The sequence below is a fragment of the Lynx rufus genome, unplaced genomic scaffold, assembly GCF_022079265.1.
Source record: "Lynx rufus isolate CCGP_SWC_20201006 ecotype Redwood Valley unplaced genomic scaffold, mLynRuf1.p SCAF_4, whole genome shotgun sequence".
Lineage (NCBI taxonomy): Eukaryota > Metazoa > Chordata > Mammalia > Carnivora > Felidae > Lynx > Lynx rufus.
Window position 1 is genome coordinate 89,365,773 of NW_025814856.1, and position 19,940 is coordinate 89,385,712.

Below are 19,940 nucleotides of genomic sequence, written 5' to 3' on the forward strand. Positions count from 1 at the left end.
TCAAAAATGTAGCTTTATTTGGAAACAAGACTGTTGCAGATACAATTAGTTAAGATGAGGTCATACTGGATTTGGTGGATCCCTAATGCAACATGACTGGTATCTTTATATAAAGGAAAAATTTGGACACAGACTCATGCATACAGGGAGAGCACCACACAAAGACTTGAGTTTTGCTATCACAAGCCAAGAAACTACCACAATCTAGCAGAGGGGTCTGGAACAGATCCTTCCTTCATACCTTCAGAGGAAACATGGCCCTGTGGATAACCCAGATCTCATATTTCTAGCCTCCAGAACTGTGAGACAATGAAAATAAATTTCTATACTGCTCTTCAGTATCCTGATAGTATTTGTTAATATCTATACTAATAGCAATTTATCATGCTATTGGGATCATTTGCAGGTACATTTCTCTCTTAAACATGAGATCTTGAAGGTCTAGGATTGTGCATAGCTTCTTCATCTTAGAATGCAATAATGATACATGACACATAGTACATGTTTGTAAGATGGCTTCAGAAAACGATGAAACTAGATTTACCACAGTATTTTAGAATGTTAACCAGATTGTTGTGTTAAATAAAAGTTTTCATTGAAAGTAGTTAGTTGTTGGTCCTTAACCAAGACACATGAAATAGTTCAACAGACTGGACTCCAACCATAGCTTTTCTCAATGCCATAACTAAAACCAAGAGATGTGTTGTCTGTTTAAAAGGGCCCTTGGATATCAAATATACTGATGATAAAGTGGACTGAACAGTAAGAGTGAAAAGATAGAAAACAGTCCCTGGTCTCTGAATTCGATTGCTATTTGTCGATTTGTTGTCTGTTTTTCAGAACCTAGCATTAAGAGAAGGTATAAAAATATTGCCATGTGCTCACCTCTATTCTAGATCCAGATTGTCCTGCCTGGCAAAGAATGGAAGTGTACAAGCTGAAACACACATCTTAATGTGAACCAGACCTAGTGGGGGATTCACCACTATATCCTGCCAGGTATTCAAGCCTTCCAGATACTCTGGTGTCTTTTGATGATCTGCCTATAAATTCTTTCAGTCTCTGAGCCTGGGCCCAAGTTTCTCCTGCCCCCCACTCCGACCTCCACTGTATCTCATCTGCCTTGTGCAATCTGACACAAGCTACTATGGTCCAGTCTCACTTTCATTTTGCTGCGTCTGTTTTACAATATAACCCTGATTCCTATGTTTCCAAACACAGCCTTGTATCTTAACTCCTGTTCCTGACAGATAATTCAGTTTTATTTTTCTGTCTCCAGATCTTAACCTACCTCCAGTTTTCCAAGACATAGCAGTTCACACTATTAGTGATGGAAGCACAAATTCCTGATCTCAGTGCCCAGACCCTGCATTTCATCCAATAAAATGTGTTGCCCCAGGTAGCTGTGCAATCGACATGAACTACTATTGGCATGTTCCTGTATATCAACCAAATGGAAAGAAATAAAGCATTGATAAATACAATATTCTTCAATCTCATGAGTTTATAACATATACTGGGTATATTCATATAGTAGACCTGAATATAAGGAAGCTTATATGGAAACTATTTCTTGGAGATTCTTAGTGTTTTTTCTTCACAATTTTCCATAGGATTTAAGTTATTGAGAAAAAAAATCTGCATATTTTGCTTTCACTGTCATTACCTTCCATCATCTCAAAAATATTTGATATACCTACAATGGAGATAGAAAATTAAAGAACTCTGTGGATTAAATTTAATTTAGAATTGTATTTTGTTGGGCTGAAAAAGTATATTTGTTGTTAGGCTGTAAAGCCAGTATATTTTCTACCCCACCTCCCTCCACCTAAAAACAAAACCAAAAAACATGAATTTCCAACTGATCTTGAAAGAAAACCAAATGGCCTGGCAACATTATGTTTACATTCCCACATGGCTGGAATTTAGCTGTGATGTGGTTCCTTTAGTTGGCCACAGTCCTCACCACTCCCTGTTACCTCCCAAGCTCATGTCACTCATCTGAGATAGCTGTTGGTTCCTGTGTGCATTTAAATAACCTATAACAAGCATGATATTTTGATGTGTTATGCAAATTATTTTAAGCTCTCAATCCTACATTTTACTGAAAAAAAATTTCTTCCATAGTGGAATCCTGCTTATTGTCAAGTATAACTTCCACATGAACTGACCTGCTCAGTAGTTACATATGTCCCTGGTTGTAGGCTTTCCTAAAGTACAGAACTTTGACCCTATGGATACAGGCTTTTTGTTCAATAAAGAAAACCATCAATTACATTATGTTGTTTGGTACCAAAAATGCTTTGATCTTTTTAAGGGTATTTATTACAAAGGAAAGCAGGGTGAGAGTCCTCTGACAGACATGAGGTTTTATATGAAAACCTCAAGCATCTGCGGTCTGTGACTTACTGGCAGAAAACCATTGGTATAAAATGTTTCAGATCTGATCCACTTTACCTTTATGAATTTCATTTCTAGAGTTTCCATTTACTAACTATTTTGTGTGGATGAATCAATATATGTGGACCTCAATCTCTTAAATTTTTACATTTTTGTAAAGTTCCACAGTTGATCTCTAAAGATCCACTAAGGTCTTTAAAAAACTTGAGTCTCCATAATTAGGACATTAGCAATTCTTGGCCACAACTCAAATATTTACAATAGAATGATTTTGTGAAAGAATTGAAAATCGTTGAGTCCACTGTTGTTTCATAGGTGGAATACTAAATTATTTTTTAAATAATTACATATTCACCATAATATGTTCAGTTTCACTTGAAATTGCAATCTTAGAATCCTTATTCCAATGATCTAAAATTTTAAATTATTAAATAAATAAAATATTAAAATGTATTAAGTGTATTAAAATATTAAAATAGTCTAGCTGTCTGATACCTCACTTATGTGTGAATCCAAAAAAAGAAAAAGTCAGACTCAGAAACAGAGTGGAAGAGTGGTTGGCAGGGGCTGGGGGAAAATAAGGAGAGGTTGGTAAAAGGGTACAAACTTTCAGTTATAAGATGCATAAGGTCTTAGAATCTAATGTATAACCTGATGACTATAATTTAAAACACTGTATTATAAAACTGAAGCTTGAAAAAAGAGTAGAACAAATATGTTCTCACCAAAAAAGAAGAAGGAGGAGAAGGAGGAGGAGAAGGAGGAAAAAAGGGAAGGGATAAATATGTAAGTTGATGGATGAGTTAATGAATTCAATGAGGGGAATTCTTTCATAGTGTATATATATATATATATATCAATTATCACTTTGTACTCTCTAAATGTCTTACAATTTTCTTGGTTAGTTACACCTAAATAAAGCTGGAAAAAAAAAAAAGTCTTCCCTTCCCCAGTCTTAAGTAATGGAAGCCTAAAAGGAAAACTTACCTCCACTGAGATGGGCAATCTGTACTTCCTCTTGGGACCCTAATCTGGCTGATTGTGCCACATCTTCCTAATACAATTAACTAGAATTTTGGAGTTTGTTTAATTTCCTCTCCCTCATAGACCCTAAGATACCCAACCAGTCATGCAATTTGTATATTACACATACCTGGTCCTGACCAACATATTGCAGTTTTGTAACTAGACATCTGTCCAAGCCTTGTCCCCTTTAAACTTTATCAAATGTCTTCAGAGCGGTATTTATGCAACATGTGTCTAATTATTTCTTTTGCATTCATGAAATATTGCTCTCTTTCTCATCAGCAGTGTGATGGCAGTGTGTCATCATGGTTGAAAGCATAGGACTTTTTGAAGTTGACAAGGTTTCTATTGCTACTTTAGCAGTTGTTAGCTCTGTCACTTTAGGCAGTAACTGATTGTGCCTTAAAGGTAGGATCTATTTGAAATACCATGCTCAAGAAAAGACTACATACTTTTTAGATGTCACCACAGAAGCAAAATTAGGACCTACTGATGGATATGATTGGGATATACATTTTCAATGCAATCCATTTAGCAATATTCACTCAAGCAACCTCAAAATGGAATATAATGTTTTATGAAAAAATAATTTATCTATCCCTAAATGTATTTAAGTAGAGGGAAAAAAAAGACCACAAATTAAAAAAGGAAATTCAGATGTCAAATGGAAAAAAGGAAAGTTGCATGAGAAAACAGTGAAGGATGTTTCCAGTTCAAGATTTTCAGCCTCTGTGGTTTGAGTTTAGCTGACTGACTTAAAGTAAATTCTAGTTCAAGTGCATTTTATATTGAATTTCAGGACTATTTTAATTTATAGAAACAAAGTTCAGTTAACTGAATGTCAAAATTTTTTTATCACATGGATATACATTATAAAATAGTTTCCTTGAACTTAAAATTATTACAGTTAAGAGATGTATGACTACGTTTAACTCTATGTTGGGTATTTTGAGAAAATTTAAATACATTTTATGAGAATTGATTCATTCTCAGACACACATACACACATGCAGATTTTGTGTTAATTCTGCTCAAATATCTTTTGCTCTGTTTTCCCTCATTGTCTCCTACTACTGATAAATTCAAAGGATCATTTTCTACTTTGAAATGTATAGATTTTTATCAAAATAATTTTACTATTAATCTAAGAGTTTCTATGGTTCTGATGTAAAAAAAAAAAGTTTTATTTTGAGATTTTTTTTTCTAAATCTATTTTAACCGATCACTTTTTTACCTCTGAGAGATATTTTACAAGTAATACATTTTTTTCTTTTAAGCCTGCAGGTAAAGAGATAAATTACTGCAAACTCTGATGGCCTTTTTAATGATGTGAGTGCCTGTCCATGGGATTAAGTTGAGACCGCCAACCCATTTGCTATAAGCCATCACATCGCATCATATGTTAACAATTTTCAGTCTCTTTTTATCTGGTTTGGATTCAAAATGGTAACCTAGAGGTGAAAGGTCTGATTTTTAAAAACCAATTCCCCTGGGCCAACAAACCTTTTTAATTTTCTGAATTTAAGTTAATTATGTCATTTGAGTTTAATGGGATTATCAACATGTTCACTTTTATTTCAAAATAACACTTCCCTGCTCAGATTAGAATCAATCTTTTAATGTGTACCTAGGTTATAAAGAGAACTACAGAGGATGCTCAGTTATGTTGAATGTACTTTACTACTCAATTTGGGAATTAGGGTATATTTTACGATTTAATGAGGATAATCCTTTTTTTTTTCCAAGGTAAGAAACCGTTTTGTTATGTTTTTCTGGAGTTTCCATGTGAAATTTACTCACTGGTTAGATATTTATTCCACTGTGTCATTACTTTTTGATCTGAAATTTATTATGTTTTTATTTCGGTAACACTTATAAAATGAAGGAATGTTTAGTATGAAATAGTTGAGTATGCTGAATATTGTATGTTCTAACACCTATAAATATACAATTAGTCAAAAGTAAACTGTTCTTGATTCTAAACCTTCATGAATAACTGTTAAACTTAGATTCTAAATGAAGGTCAGTTTCAGACCATATTATTGATTTAATTGTTCATATATCATTAGTGTTTTTGTGAAAGCTCCAGTTTAATTTTAAGACATAAGTCACTTTTGTGTCACATTTTTTTTGTAGTTTGTCTTAAACTGAGAAAAATTTAGATGAAATATTAATGAGATACGAAATAAAAGTAGTAAAGATGAACGATAAAAGTACTTTTTTAAAGATAATACTAGATGTAGTAATTCATTACAAAAGAAAGTAATAGACTATTTGATTTTTGATAATCAAATAATGAAGAGGATTAAAATATATGGAAAATCTGAAAAATATTTTTATTGGAAATTAGATATAAAATGCATTGGTGAATATACTATTAAACTCATAAAACACCTCTAAATAAGGACAATCATGACCATCTCATCATTGAATAAAAATCCTGTGAACTTAAATAATCATCCATATTTTAATGATAAAAATTTATAATCGACTATGATCAATTCTATTGATGATGAATGTAATCCTTATAGACTTGAAACTTTTAAGTATTTATCTTTTGTTGAATTTTGTTCTCTTCAAGAAATCCTTTAACACTCAATATTGTATTTATAATTTTGTCCTCCCCCCCCCCCTTAATGAAGAATCCCAAGGTTGTTTAGGCTTCAGGCTCTACAAAACTTGGATCCTTTCCTTTGCTCAAAGTAATACTATTGAAGGAAATATTTAAAATATACCCAGGTTTGCCAGGCATTTCTACAGTCAAGATATCTTCCATTGTGTCTCTAGGGCAAACCTCATTTGAGACTCAGGTTTATTTTTTAATGTTCACTAGATATTTTTTATAGATGTATCCAATTAAATTAGGCACTAAGTTAAAGATATGTATTCAAGAGAGGTAATATTTCAGAGTACCCTAAGATATTAAATATTAAAGATATTTCTAAAATATGATTTCAGTATTTTAATAAAAACAATTTTAAGGGGCGCCTGGGTCGCTCAGTCAGTTAAGCGTCCAACTCTTGATTTTGGCTCAGTGTGAACCCTGCTTAAGATTCTCTCCCTTCCTCTCTCTCTATCCCTCTCCTGCTTGTGCTCTCTCTTTCAAAAAAATAAATTTAAATTTAGTTTCAGTTGCTAAGTATTATTATCAATATTTGATTTAACAAATTAACATTAAATAAGAAATTTCCTCCCATATCAAAACCAAATATTACTTGGCATTTATTTACAAGATAGGGAGTCACTAATCTCCCTTAAAGAGTCAAGTTACTTGGGATCCTTTGTCTTACTTGATCAGATTTTTTTTTAATTTTATATATGAAATTTATTGTCAAATTGGTTTCCATACAACACCCAGTGCTCATCCCAAAAGGTGCCCTCTTCAATACCCATCACCCACCCTCCCCTCCCTCCCACCCCCCATCAACCCTCAGTTTGTTCTCAGTTTTTAACAGTCTCTTATGCTTTGGCTCTCTCCCACTCTAACCTCTTTTTTTTTTTGTTCCTTCCCCTCCCCCATGGGTTCCTGTTAAGTTTCTCAGGATCCACATAAGAGTGAAACCATATGGTATCTGTCTTTCTCTGTATGGCTTATTTCACTTAGCATCACACTCTCCAGTTCCATCCACGTTGCTACAAAAGGCCCTATTTCATTTTTTCTCATTGCCACGTAGTATTCCATTGTGTATATAAACCACAATTTCTTTATGCATTCATCAGTTGATGGACATTTAGGCTCTTTCCATAATTTGGCTATTGTTGAGAGTGCCGCTATGAACATTGATCAGATTTTTAAAATTTGGTATATTCGCCATTATTCCAGACATTCCAAATTGCAAAGAAATAGGAATATGGGAATATATAGATATTAATTATGTTGTTTCCTATGGAATAATGATTTTAAACTATATGGAATATTTTAGATGCTGTGAATTGCATAAAAATGCATATTCCATAAGTAGGTCTAAAATTCTGTAACTCATTTTGGCTTCCAACTGGTATAAATTTATTTATTTATTTATTTATTTATTTATTTATTTATTTTTTCTAACTGGTATAAATTTAAAAACTTACTTATCTATCCATTTATTAACTATATCAAATAGGTGATTTAATTTTATTTTATGCATGCTTTTATTTGTTTTTATTTTTTCTTCCTAAATAACACCTATATTACATTTCTCTAATTCAAATCCAAAAAGTAATTATAATACCCAATACTTACATTGCACTTAACATGCCATTCCTTACTCTCAGATCTTAACATATTTAAATTCTTCAACAGCATTATTATTTAAGTACCAATAAGATAATCATTTTATAATTGAAAAGATTGAGGCAGTATAGCTTGAACGAAGGTAAGCAACAGAGCAAAAAAAGGAGTTTTACATAGGCAATATACTTCTGGAATCCATGCCCTTACTCAAAAATACTTCACAGACTCAAAAATACTTATTTTTCAAGAGAGTTTCATTCTAAATCCAAAGAGAGAAAGAGAGTTAAGTGTGAGTCAAATTAGAATCAAATTTCAATTTGGAAAATATCCTTTCCAAATACCATCAGCACCTTCATTCTTTTTCCTCCTAAAATGCTAAAATGGGTATATGTATTCTTCTACTAGTAGGAAAATAGATGAACTCAATGAAAAAAAATCATAGTTCAAGAAAGATTCAATAGTTGGCAGATTTTAGAATTTACTTTTGTATACTGACATGAATCAAAGTACACAAGTGTGACAAATACCAAGAACTACAGTAGATGAGGTTTTCTGAGTTTGCTTGTTGTTTTTCCAACACCTATACCTCAAGGTCCCCTGAGGTTTGGAAAATGGGAGCATGACAAGAGTCATAAAGAGTGACTGATGCCTGCAATGTCCACTCGGTATAAATGGGGGTATACTGGTGACTGCCTTTTTACAGTTCATCACCTTTAATGTGGTTAACCAATAATTTCAGAGTACCCTGCTCAATTCTAGTCACTATACAGAGTTTGCTTTTGTTGGGGAATGAATGGGCTGTAGGTGTCATTCCACAGCCATTACACAAATCCTTTGCTGTATTTTCACTTGTCATTCTTAAACAGTGTAATTTAAGACTGTGAACTGATGGTTCATCTTTTTTCCTTTTTGCCCATAAGACTAAATTTAGGAGATGCAACCAGGAGAGCAGTTTTCTCAAATACAAATGGACTCTTACAACTAATGGGGAAATAATTTTTTCACATTCTCTGCAATTTAGCCAAGAAATAAAATAAGAAATGAGATAATTTAATAAAGAAATGTAAAAATTAAATGCATCAAAAATAAGATGAATAAGTAAAGGAAGAATAATTAGTTAATGTACTGGGAGAGAAAGATATCAACAAAGATGCTCAGTGTCAGGAAAAAAAGCAAGGAAAACAAAATGATAAGGCAAAAGGCCAAATTATTATGTTTATATTATGTTTATGTTAAATGGAGAAATGATAACCTCATTAATACAGTTGAAATTGGGAAGGAGACAAATAACTTTAGTGATTAATAATATAAACAAAAGAAACCAATACCTTAATGAACAATATAAAGGGGAAAATGAAATTAACATAACTTTATGCTCCAGTTGTTCTTTATTAAAAAAAAAAAAAGTCATGGTAGCTCTACTATATTCCACACTGTGTTCTAGATTCTGGAAATAAAATGGAGAATAAAATAAAGTTTGTGAAAACAGTAGCTTCTATTTTAATAGTAAGAAAGTCAATGAGCAAATAAAAGAGAAAATCAAACTATGTCACTTAATGATTAGTACTTTGATGAACATGCAATAAGGTAAGAAAAAGACACAATGATTTTCAGAAGATTTTCAGTGCAGAGAACATTGGCAGCTATTTTGTAATTACAATCTAGGAATGCCTTCCTGAAAATGTGGTATTTGAGCCAAGAGTGAAACGTAAAGAAGATGAACTTGGAAAGGAAACTTCCATCAGATGGAATGTCTCAACTTGTAATCAGTTTCTAAAATTTGAAATTAAATAAAGTTGTAAAGAAATTTCATTTAGGTTTATTACAGATCTCATAATCTAGGGATTAAAAATGACCTTCAGCATGTTACAAAGTAACATAATCTAAGGAATACCATCACATAACAATCAGCTGAAGAGTATGTGTATAAAAGTCTGAGGATCATGAAGCAAATTATTTAGCCTAGATATAATGCAGAAATGCACAACAAAATTAATAACTTAGATAAATTCCCTAGATTTTTCATTTTCCAGGCAGTGGTACCTTTAAATAAAAATTGAAATAAAACCTGGTAAATGCAATTTCCTATATTTTGAAAGGACTCAAGATCCCTCACCTCTTCCATGTTGAAAATAATAATAATAATAATAATAATAATAATAATAATAATAATAGAAAGTGCTCCTCACCCACAGGAATAGACAAACACATAAAATAAAAGTACACTGATATGTGCTAAATGCAATGATAACAAATATACAGGCAATTAGGAAAGTACATAGTAGGGGCTCCTAACCTACTCCACGAGGGTTCAGTGATAGCATCAGAGAAAAGTATTACTTATTCTATGTGAGGTTGCTATAGTTTTTAGACAAAATATGAGAAGGACAGGAGAATCCAGGCTGAAGAACAGAGAAATGACTAGAGAACCACTGAAGTAGAAAATTTTTTGATTAGCTCTCAGGACTTGGGGAAAGGGACCAATAAATAACCACTCTCAGAATTTAAGTGTGGTGGCCATTAATTTAGATGGCCCCTACAGGAGTAAAACAACATTGAGAAGAGAATGTGGGAAATGAGTTGGGCATGCGACCCAAGGCCTGTTCCATTAATGTTAGATTTAATTATCCAGCATAAGTTGATCAGCAAGGGACCCAGGTGAGAAGGAGTTAATGTACATGCCCAGACTCTTCTGACTTGCTATTTAGTGATATCATTTTCTATACTAATAGATTTTTAAGCTGTTACTTCCTCACATATCCACTCTCTTGATATTTACACTGTAACATTAATTATGATTTCACATGAGACTAAGAAATAACAGGGAAAAATTATACCTTTTTTTGTAAGAAAGGATATCCAGCAACAGTTGAATACATAAACTTGAAAATCAAGCAGAAGATACAAATTTGGGAGTCAGCATATTGGTCAGGGGTGAAATCATACAGGTGGAAGAAATAACACACAGATAGTTTAAAGAGTAATAAAAGCAATTAACTGAGAGAAAGGGACATAGAAAAAAGACCAAGAAGCAACAGTGACAGAAGAATAAAGAAAATATCATGCATTCAATAATACAGTCACTTAATATAATGCTGCAGTTTTTAGTAAGTCAGCGGTTTCAGAATTATATTTAGGTTATGCATTATTAATTGTTTTTTTGAAACAATTTGATATATAGTCATTTCAAGTAAAACTCAAATGCTCTAAATGCTTATATTTTCTGTTTCTAGTGATAGTTGAGTATTTTGAAACATGACTTTAATTCATTTTAATTACAAATTTTTAAAAGCAATTACATAAATATTTACATAGAAACCCTATCTTTACTTGTGTTTGTGAGGAAACTTTTGGTTACAAGTGACACAATCCAATAAATTCCAGAATATATTGGCTCAGAAACATCAAAATTCAAGGATCATTTAGGTAGAACTAGGTCCAGGAATGCACAAATATTGTAAAATATGCCGCTTTTTTGTGCCCTCTCTATGCTCAATTCTACTCTATGATGGTTTCATGCTCCAGTAGTTTGTCTCCTTGCCATCATCAGATACAGTTTGGATTATCCGTATACTTAGCAATGCCAGAGGAAAGTGCATAGCGTCCTTTTCCCAAGATTTATATCAATATTTAAAAGGAAATTGGACCTTTTTCTTTCATATGCACAATGCAATTGAGAAAGTGAAGCTAGGTGACTATAGACTCCACCCAGAGGAAGAATGAACAGCCCTTCTTAGAGAAACAGAGGCAAAGAAAAGATGCCAGCAAGAGAAAAATAACAGATAATCACTACACTACAGAAACGTATTTTAGGTAAAAGGCTCAAACATCAACATTTTATTTTGTGATCCATCAAAGTATGTGGGGTTTTTTTTTTTTGCATATAACAGAGTATAGAATGTCCTTTCATTCTCACTATTGCCTAGAATAGTTGATAGTCCAAATCAGGATAATGAACTATTACTGTATGTTTCATCACCAGAAGTCAAAAGTTCTAATGAAGAATTGGAATTGCTCTGTTTTGAATTTGTGAACTATTTGTTTAACCTGTGCTGTCAGAAGTACTATAAATCCATCTTGGATAATTGTGTGTGCCTTTTTCTTTTGCTTGATACCCAGGAATGTCACCAGGGACTATCTTTTCTACACAAATGGCTGATTTTTCTTAAATTATATATTTAGATTGAAAGATGTGGAAATAGCATAAAATATCCGGAAATCCACCCAGGAAGGAAAGCCAAAAACAACACACCTGAAAAAGTAGAGAATGTAACCATTATGCCAGTGGAATATCAATTTAAAACATAAATAATCACAATCTCAATTGACTATTTCTAGAGCATTTTTTAATATAAGCATACAGAAGCAATGCTAAATCTCATTCCTTTTGTTCTGAAAGCTAACTATGGTTTAAAGAAAGATTTACACATTTCACATAAAAACCATTTCATTGCTGCTTTTATTCCTCATTCAACAGATATTTGACGAGTACCTATCGCGTGACAACTGCTGTTCTTGCTTTTGCAGCAGATAAAATTTCTACCTCATCGTACATAATAGTTTTAAAAACTGGAATATAGGATATGAAGAAAAGAGAAATTCATTATGACTTCCAGGCCTTTGATGTAACACCCTGAGAGAATGGTGATACCATTCACTGAGATGGGAAGAAAAAGCAGATTGGATGTAAAAGGTCTACTTTTTTTTTTAATTCAAGTATAATTAACATACAGTGTTATGTTAGTTTCAGGTGCACAATATAATTCAATAATTCTATCCATTATTCAGGAGTCACCACAAGCAAGAAAGAAGTTAAGGCTGGATATATACATTTGGAAGTTAAAAACAGATGGTATCTAAAGTCATGAGACTGGATAAAGTTTTTTTTTAATTTTTAATGTTTATTTTTTATTTCTGAGAGAGAGAGAGACAGAATGTGAGTGGGTGAGGGGCAGAGAGAGAAGGAGACACAGAATCCGAAGCAGGCTCCAGGCCCTGAACTGTCAGCACAGAGCCCGACGCGCGGCTTGAACTCACAGACCATGAGATCATAACCTGAGCTGAAGTCGGACGCTCAACTCACTGAGCCATCAGGCACCCCAAGACTGAATAAGGTTTTGTAGGGAGTGTCTGAAATTATAAGAGACAGGGCCAAGGATAAGCTCTGAGGGACATGACGATTTAGAAATTTGGGAGAGAAGGAGTCAGCTACAAAGATGAAGAGAGAGTAGCTAATGGAGTAGGAATAAAATTTAGGGGCCAATTGGAGAAAGAGTTTCAAAGTGGATGCAATAAATAATAGTGACTGAAAAATTAAGTCAGGTGAGGACTGAAGACTTGGAAATTTGGTGATTATCAGTGCAATTATGAAGATAAAAAAAATGAAAGCTGACGAAACAAATAGCATTGATCATTTCTTCTAAGAGTGTGCTGTAGAGAAGTACAATAATAGGGTGGTAACTAGAAAATGTGGGTTCCAGGAAAAGCTTTTTAAAACATGCCTATATGCTGCTGGAAGTAATTCAGGAAAGAGTGAAAATTTGATTATGTAGCAGAAACAAAGTGGATACCTTAGAAAACATAACCCTGAGGAGTTTAATGACGACAACCAGCAAAGCTGTGGAGGGATTAGTCTTCAATAGCAGCAGTGATGTTATATGCATAGGAATAGGGAAAAAAAAGACCTAATTTATAAGTATAGAATCAAGTGGTTTTGTAGATTTCTTTCTCTTTTTATCAGTTGTATTATAAGGAAAGTCATTACTGAGACTGCAGCCTGGAAAAAGGTGTTCACAATTTGGAGAGGAGAATGCGTGAGGAAGTTAAGGAGACCGGAAGGTTAATGCTAAGGCCCAGGAAAGGCTACAACATCGAAAAAAGTGCTGAGAAGATGAGTGTTGATTCCTGATATGTTCAAACAACACTTTTAAGGCATAACCCTGATCCTATCTAAAAAAAAACAGCTGAGATATAGCTGCAGTGCATTCTATGTCCTAGACTGAGATGCAGGTTCTTGATTCAATAATGACTTTGGACTAGAAAGTTTTGCAAGTTGGGGAACCTGGGTGGCTCAGTCGGTTAAGTGTCCAACTAAGGCTTGGGTCGTGATCTTGTGGTTCGTGATTTTGATCCCCGCATTGGGCTCTGTGCTGACAGCTCAGAGCCTGGAGCCTGCTTCGGAGCCTGTGTCTCCCTCTCTGTCTCTGCCCTTCCCCCACTTACACTCTGTCTCTCTCAAGAATAAATAAACATTAAAAAAATTTTTTTAAAGTTTTGCAAGTTACAGCAAATATTTGGATAGTCAGAGTACAGATAACAAGACATCCCTGTATTTTCACTACAGCAGTGTTTGTAACAATGCAATATTGAAAGGAGAATAAATGTTATCAGTAAGTATATAGATTTTGTTTTAATGTAGCAAAGTGATAGGATGAAAGAACTAGGGCTATACAGATGGGAAGACATTGGATTCCACTGATAAATTTTTAAAAATGTAAACGACAACACTAAGAATTTCATACCTTGAAATTTGTTTAAAAAAATACCACATTATCCACCTTTGTGAGGGTTTGGGAAAAATTCTCATCCACTGCTAGCGGAAAAGTAAATAGGTACAGTCTTTTTGTCTGTTTTGTTTTGTTTTTGTTTTTTTAATATGAAATTAATTGTCAAATTGGTTTCCATACAACACCCAGTGCTCACCCAGTGCACAGGTGCCCGCCTCAATGCCCATCACCCACTTTCTTTTTGAAGACCACTTAGGCAATATCAAGTAAACTGAAAGGGGTCTAAATCCTGATAAAGAAATCTCACTTTTAGGAATGTACCTTAGACAAAGTCTTGTCAGCTTAACTAAATGTACACACCTCAGTACAAAAAAATAAAATAAAATAAAATGCATATTAGTAGTAAAATGGATAAACTGTGTATTGTTATAAGAGTGCTCTGGGGAGATTAAAACAAATGAACAAGCCATGTGAACCCATATAGAGTGTAACAGGAAGTAATGCAAAAATTTGAATGCAGAAGGAAGATTTGTTTTGTAAATATGATAGTGGAAGATGGTGATGCTTCCATTCTTTTATTCTATTTTCTCAGTGAATTAAAAGGTAAGATCAGAAGCTGAGATACGGTGAAGGAAGGAACAGGAATTTGAAGGTTTGAGGAAAGAGAAAGGTATAAATTAGTCTTCAGAAAAGAAAATAAAGAAAATTAACTAGAGCAGCACCTGGGTGGCTCAGTTGGTTAAACATCTGACTAAAGCTCAGGTCATGATCTCATGGCCCTTGAGTTCAAGCCCCGTGTTAGGCTCTGTGCTGACAGCTCAGAGCCTGGAGCCTGCTTCAGATTCTGTGTCTCTTTCTTTCTCTGCCTGTCCCCCACCAGCGCTCTCTCTCTCTCTCTCTCTCTCTCTCAAAAGTAAATAAACATTTCAAAAATTAAAAAAACAAGAAAATTAACTAGAGAAAGCTTATATTAACAAGTAGAGTTATAATCATTACATGCTTTCCATCTCAGTACCAATACTCATTTCAGTAATATAGCTGAAATTTACTTATATGCACAGGTTTGCACTGTTAGAAATTTCACAAAGTCACTAGACTTGATTAGCCAAAATAAAATGTGGGTATTAAAAATGTTTAAAAAAAATAAGCTCCTAAATCACTATAGCCATATTTGCTCAATAAGAACATGAGGCTAGTAGCTACTTTTTTGAAAACCACAGATACAACATTTCTATTATCACAGAACATTCTATTGAGCAGACCAGATCTATATCAGGAATTGGCAAACTTTGTAATGGAGCAGAAAGCAAATATTTTAGTCTTTGCTGACTAGTCTCTGGTTCAACCACGTGGCTCTGCTGTTACAGTAGGAAAGCAGCTATAGTCATTTCATAAATGAATGGGGATGACTGTATTCCAATAAGACTTTATTTACAGAATCAGGCAGCAGCTAGATTTGGCATGAGTGGTTTAGTTTGCTTACTTCTGGTCTAGATCATTTTTATATAAATAAGATCCATTTACCCAAAGGTACATGTTCCTGGAAAATATCTGGCATATGCAGCAAACGAAGGAAAAGAGATTTTCTAAGAGAAAGACTAATAAGATACTGATATAATAAATTTTATTGACACTAACTAAGGAAACTGTTTTGCACAGAATGAGAACACTTTACATCAACATACGGATGCAATAGTTGATGCTTTCTTTCTGTTTACTTCTCTTAAATTTTTTCCTCTAAAGTTTCCAACTTTATTTTTAAACATATTCTGTAATGATCAGATATGTTTTTTTAGTTTCCTGTAAGAAAGTAACATTGTACACGTTAAAATCTACATCTTTGTATTTCAGTTTTGGTTTATTACTGTCAAATTTAAACAAAAAGGCATTTGCTTAACTCTGAAAGACAGGAGTTTACAAATAAAATGTTACTGGAAGTGGAGGGCTTTTTAGCCACCATTCCAATGCAATTGTCATTCTGCCAGAATGCCTCACTGGTGTCTATTAAAACCCTACTACACAGAATACAGGGCCTCTCTAAAGCTCTATAATTTTCAGGGCTTTGCATTGGTTTTGTGGTGTGTATTTACAGGGTGAGACTTTCTCCTTGGGTTTAAGCTGTTTTCTCTCATCCCTCTGCCTCTCTAAAACTGGAAGTAAACTCTACTTAAGTGTTAACTTAAAAAAATAAAATAAAAAGTTGAATTTACTTGATTATTTAAGACAGTGAAATGAAAGATGACATAATTCTATAGTTTCACATTTTGGGTTTCATATATTCTTTCCCTCTTGCTCATTCTACTAGTTCTCATAGGGAACCATATATTATACATATAGATATATTATTTTTGTTAACAATTTTGCCTAATTTGTAAACAACTGAGAAATTTTTCAGTGCCGAATTTGATTTATTTTGCTAACATTTGTGAGTTAACTTTTGATCTGTAGACTCCCATAAACTTTTATAACTAAAGATATATTGTTGGGGCGCCTGGGTGGCGCAGTCGGTTAAGCGTCCGACTTCAGCCAGGTCACGATCTCGCAGTCTGTGAGTTCGAGCCCCGCGTCAGGCTCTGGGCTGATGGCTCAGAGCCTGGAGCCTGTTTCCGATTCTGTGTCTCCCTCTCTCTCTGCCCCTCCCCCGTTCATGCTCTGTCTCTCTCTGTCCCAAAAATAAATAAACGTTGAAAAAAAAAATAAAGATATATTGTTAATTAGGTAGTAATTTCAGATAGATAATTATTTTTAGGCTATATATAATAGTTTAATGGCTAGAATGGAAAGAGTATTGAAAAGGAACAGTACGTTCTGAAAGATTAGATTTCTAAAACATAATTTCCCTTTCTATGTTCTATTGGTCATATTAATGCAGATACCATTGATACTTTGTGCAGTAAAAGTGCAAAAACATATAATCTATTCTAACTGAAGAAATCGAAAGGTATAATTTTTGTGGCAAGAATGACTGGTCAATAAAATGATAAATTGTCCAATGTTCAGAGAGGTTACCTTTCATTAATTTATTTTTATTATTTTAATGAAAGAAGGTCAAAATTAATAGGATAGTACATCAGACTTGAGGTATACACACCTGCTTTACAAGACCTAAAGACTAGGGGCGCCTGGGTCACTCAGTAGGTTGAGCGTCTGACTTCGGCTCAGGTCATGATCTTGCGGTTGATGCGTTCGAGCCCCACGTCGGGCTCTGGGCTGACAGCTCAGGGCCTGGAGCCTGCCTCAGTTTCTGGGTCCCCCTCTCTCTCTGCCCCACTCCTGCTTGTGCTCTCTCTCCCTCTCTCTCTCTCTGTCTTTCAAAAATGAATAAACATAAAAAATTTTTTTACAAGACCTAAGGACTTTTTTGTTACTGACATTTCCAAACAGGAGAAAACTGCCATACAGGGAGCTGTGCACAGCGTCACTGTCGCAGCATGCTGGAGTTGTCCAGGGCAGCTTATGTGTGGTAGGTGGGATGGAGTTAGCTATGTTTTGTGAGCTCTCTGTGCATTATCTAATTTGAATAATTTCATAAGCTCTGAGGAATAATTTGAACAATTTTCTAATTTCACAAGCTCTGTCTGTAGCTATCTGGTACCCAAGTCCTGGGCAATTGGGGTGGCTGCACAGTGGACTGAGATGATGCCAGCCCAATAAGTGAAGGGTTAGGGATGTGAACATATCAACTGCTTAAGAGAAGAACTAGTCAAGTTTCAAAAAAAAAAAAGGAAAAAAAAAGAAAATAAAACGATATTTCAGTAGACTCCATCATATCTTGACATTAATTCTAAGTTTAATTATTTGGATTGTTCTAGTGGCCCAAGTAGTAAAAGAGATTCTAGACAGTAGGGCATAAGTTGTCCCTATGTTTCTGGAAAATATTTTGTTCTAAGAATAAAAAGGAAGAAAACAAGTAGAAGCATAAGGAATGCTTGTAGGCTAGCCCATAACAAAGTTCCCCATCTCTACAGCATTAGCCAAGAAAACAGATCAGAAATTTCCGACTCTCTCACAGTCTTGGTGGAGTTATAAAATATGTTAAAAGTCTGAGTTACATTTCCATGGCAATAATATCTTGGTGTATTCCTTGAGGCAGAATGTCAGGTCCAGCAGTTAGAGTTTTGAAGAGTATAAACATACTTCAGGGAAGTGTACATAAAAATTACATTTAACCAAGGGGAAAGGGTTAGGAGTGGTGGTCATGGTCAGAGATGGAGTGCAAAAAGCTGTGGTGAGAAGCTGAGGTGAGAGAGTGAGAAAGCACTCTGTGAAGTGAGAGGTCTTCTCATGGGGTCAAGGCTTGGACCCATATGGGGCAGCTGGCTCCCGAGGAAAGTGCTAATCTCCACTAATTTTTAGAATGGCACAGATAGTATTTACCTCTACAAGATTTTCTTTCAGATAGGAGAATGTGGTGTGGTATGTTCTGACAGAAAGCAGGTATCATGGCTAAGGAAACAGTGAGCTCAGGAAATATAAGAGAATCCTTGACACCAAAGGAAAAAAATAAATATTTCAGTGTCTTAGGAGAGGCAGCATTTAAGCTTTGCTGAGACAGAGATCTCAGTGTCCAGGGTGAAGTCCTCTCCTGTAGTGAGCACCTGATCAGGGAGCTATCATCTAGACTATAGAATGAGGGTTTCCTTCCCAAGTGGATACCCACTTGAGCGAGGTGGGCCATGTTATTGGGGCTCTATTGTGTAACTACGCTGAGCTACTTATATAAATAGAGATAGTGCTTCTTAAAAATATCCTTTCCCTGATACCAGGTTTTTAAATTCCCTTTTGGGGGACACTGGCTATATCTGAGGAGGGATGGTGGCTCTTTCTACACTGATCATATTTATAAACTTCTTCCTCTAGAGTTTTTCATCAGTACTGTCACAGTTAGGGATCTGCTCCCAGACAACTGTTGTATGTTTTAAGGACTCCAGGTCTAGCTTAAGTTGGGTTTGAATTAGCCCCTTTGCTGCTCCATGGGGGTACCAAGGGTGCTTTCCCCTATATCCCTGAGGATCAGGCTTTTGTTGCAACAGAGCCATTAGTAACAGAGGGGTGCAGCAGAAGAGCACCCATCTCACCGCCCAGAGATGCTCACATCAACTGCCTTCTGACATGACTTTGCCTTTCCCTCCAAGCTCTTTTCTTCCCTCCAAGCCGTTCTCCTCCTAAAAATCTTTTTTCCTTTCTTGTTTTGGGATTCTAGCCACTATTCTCACTTTCTGTCTTCTTCCAATAACACTTAGAATGAATCTTTGGGTGACTATAGGACAAGGGGACAGGGAGTCTCTGGGTCTTGACTCATAGGCAAACATCTCCTCCCCTAGATTCCCAGTCCATCTTGGAAGGATCCAGGTTAACATTTAAAAGAGGTATAGCAGCCTGTCCTTGGGATTGTCAGCCCTTTTGCACAAGTATCAGTCCCTTCACATATCGACGCAATGTGGCACATAACAAGGCTCAAGCCTATTGATTGGGAGGGTGAACATTGAGTTACTGAGTCACTTTGACTGATGGTCTAGGAAGTATAGAGATAAGGTATTCATTCCCTTTTCCTCTTAAAATTACACAACGGACCACTGGTCTCCACGGATACAATCCATGATACTCTTGGGGGTCTAGAAAGTATCAAGTTTTCTGGTGACAGCAGCACGACATGCAGCAGCAAAGAAGACTAATGACTCATACACATCAGCATGAGTAATGATGATACCAATATAGAGGTGTCATTTTACTACTACTATTATTTCTATACTACTACTACAAAGAGGAAGAATTATTTATTATTATAATCA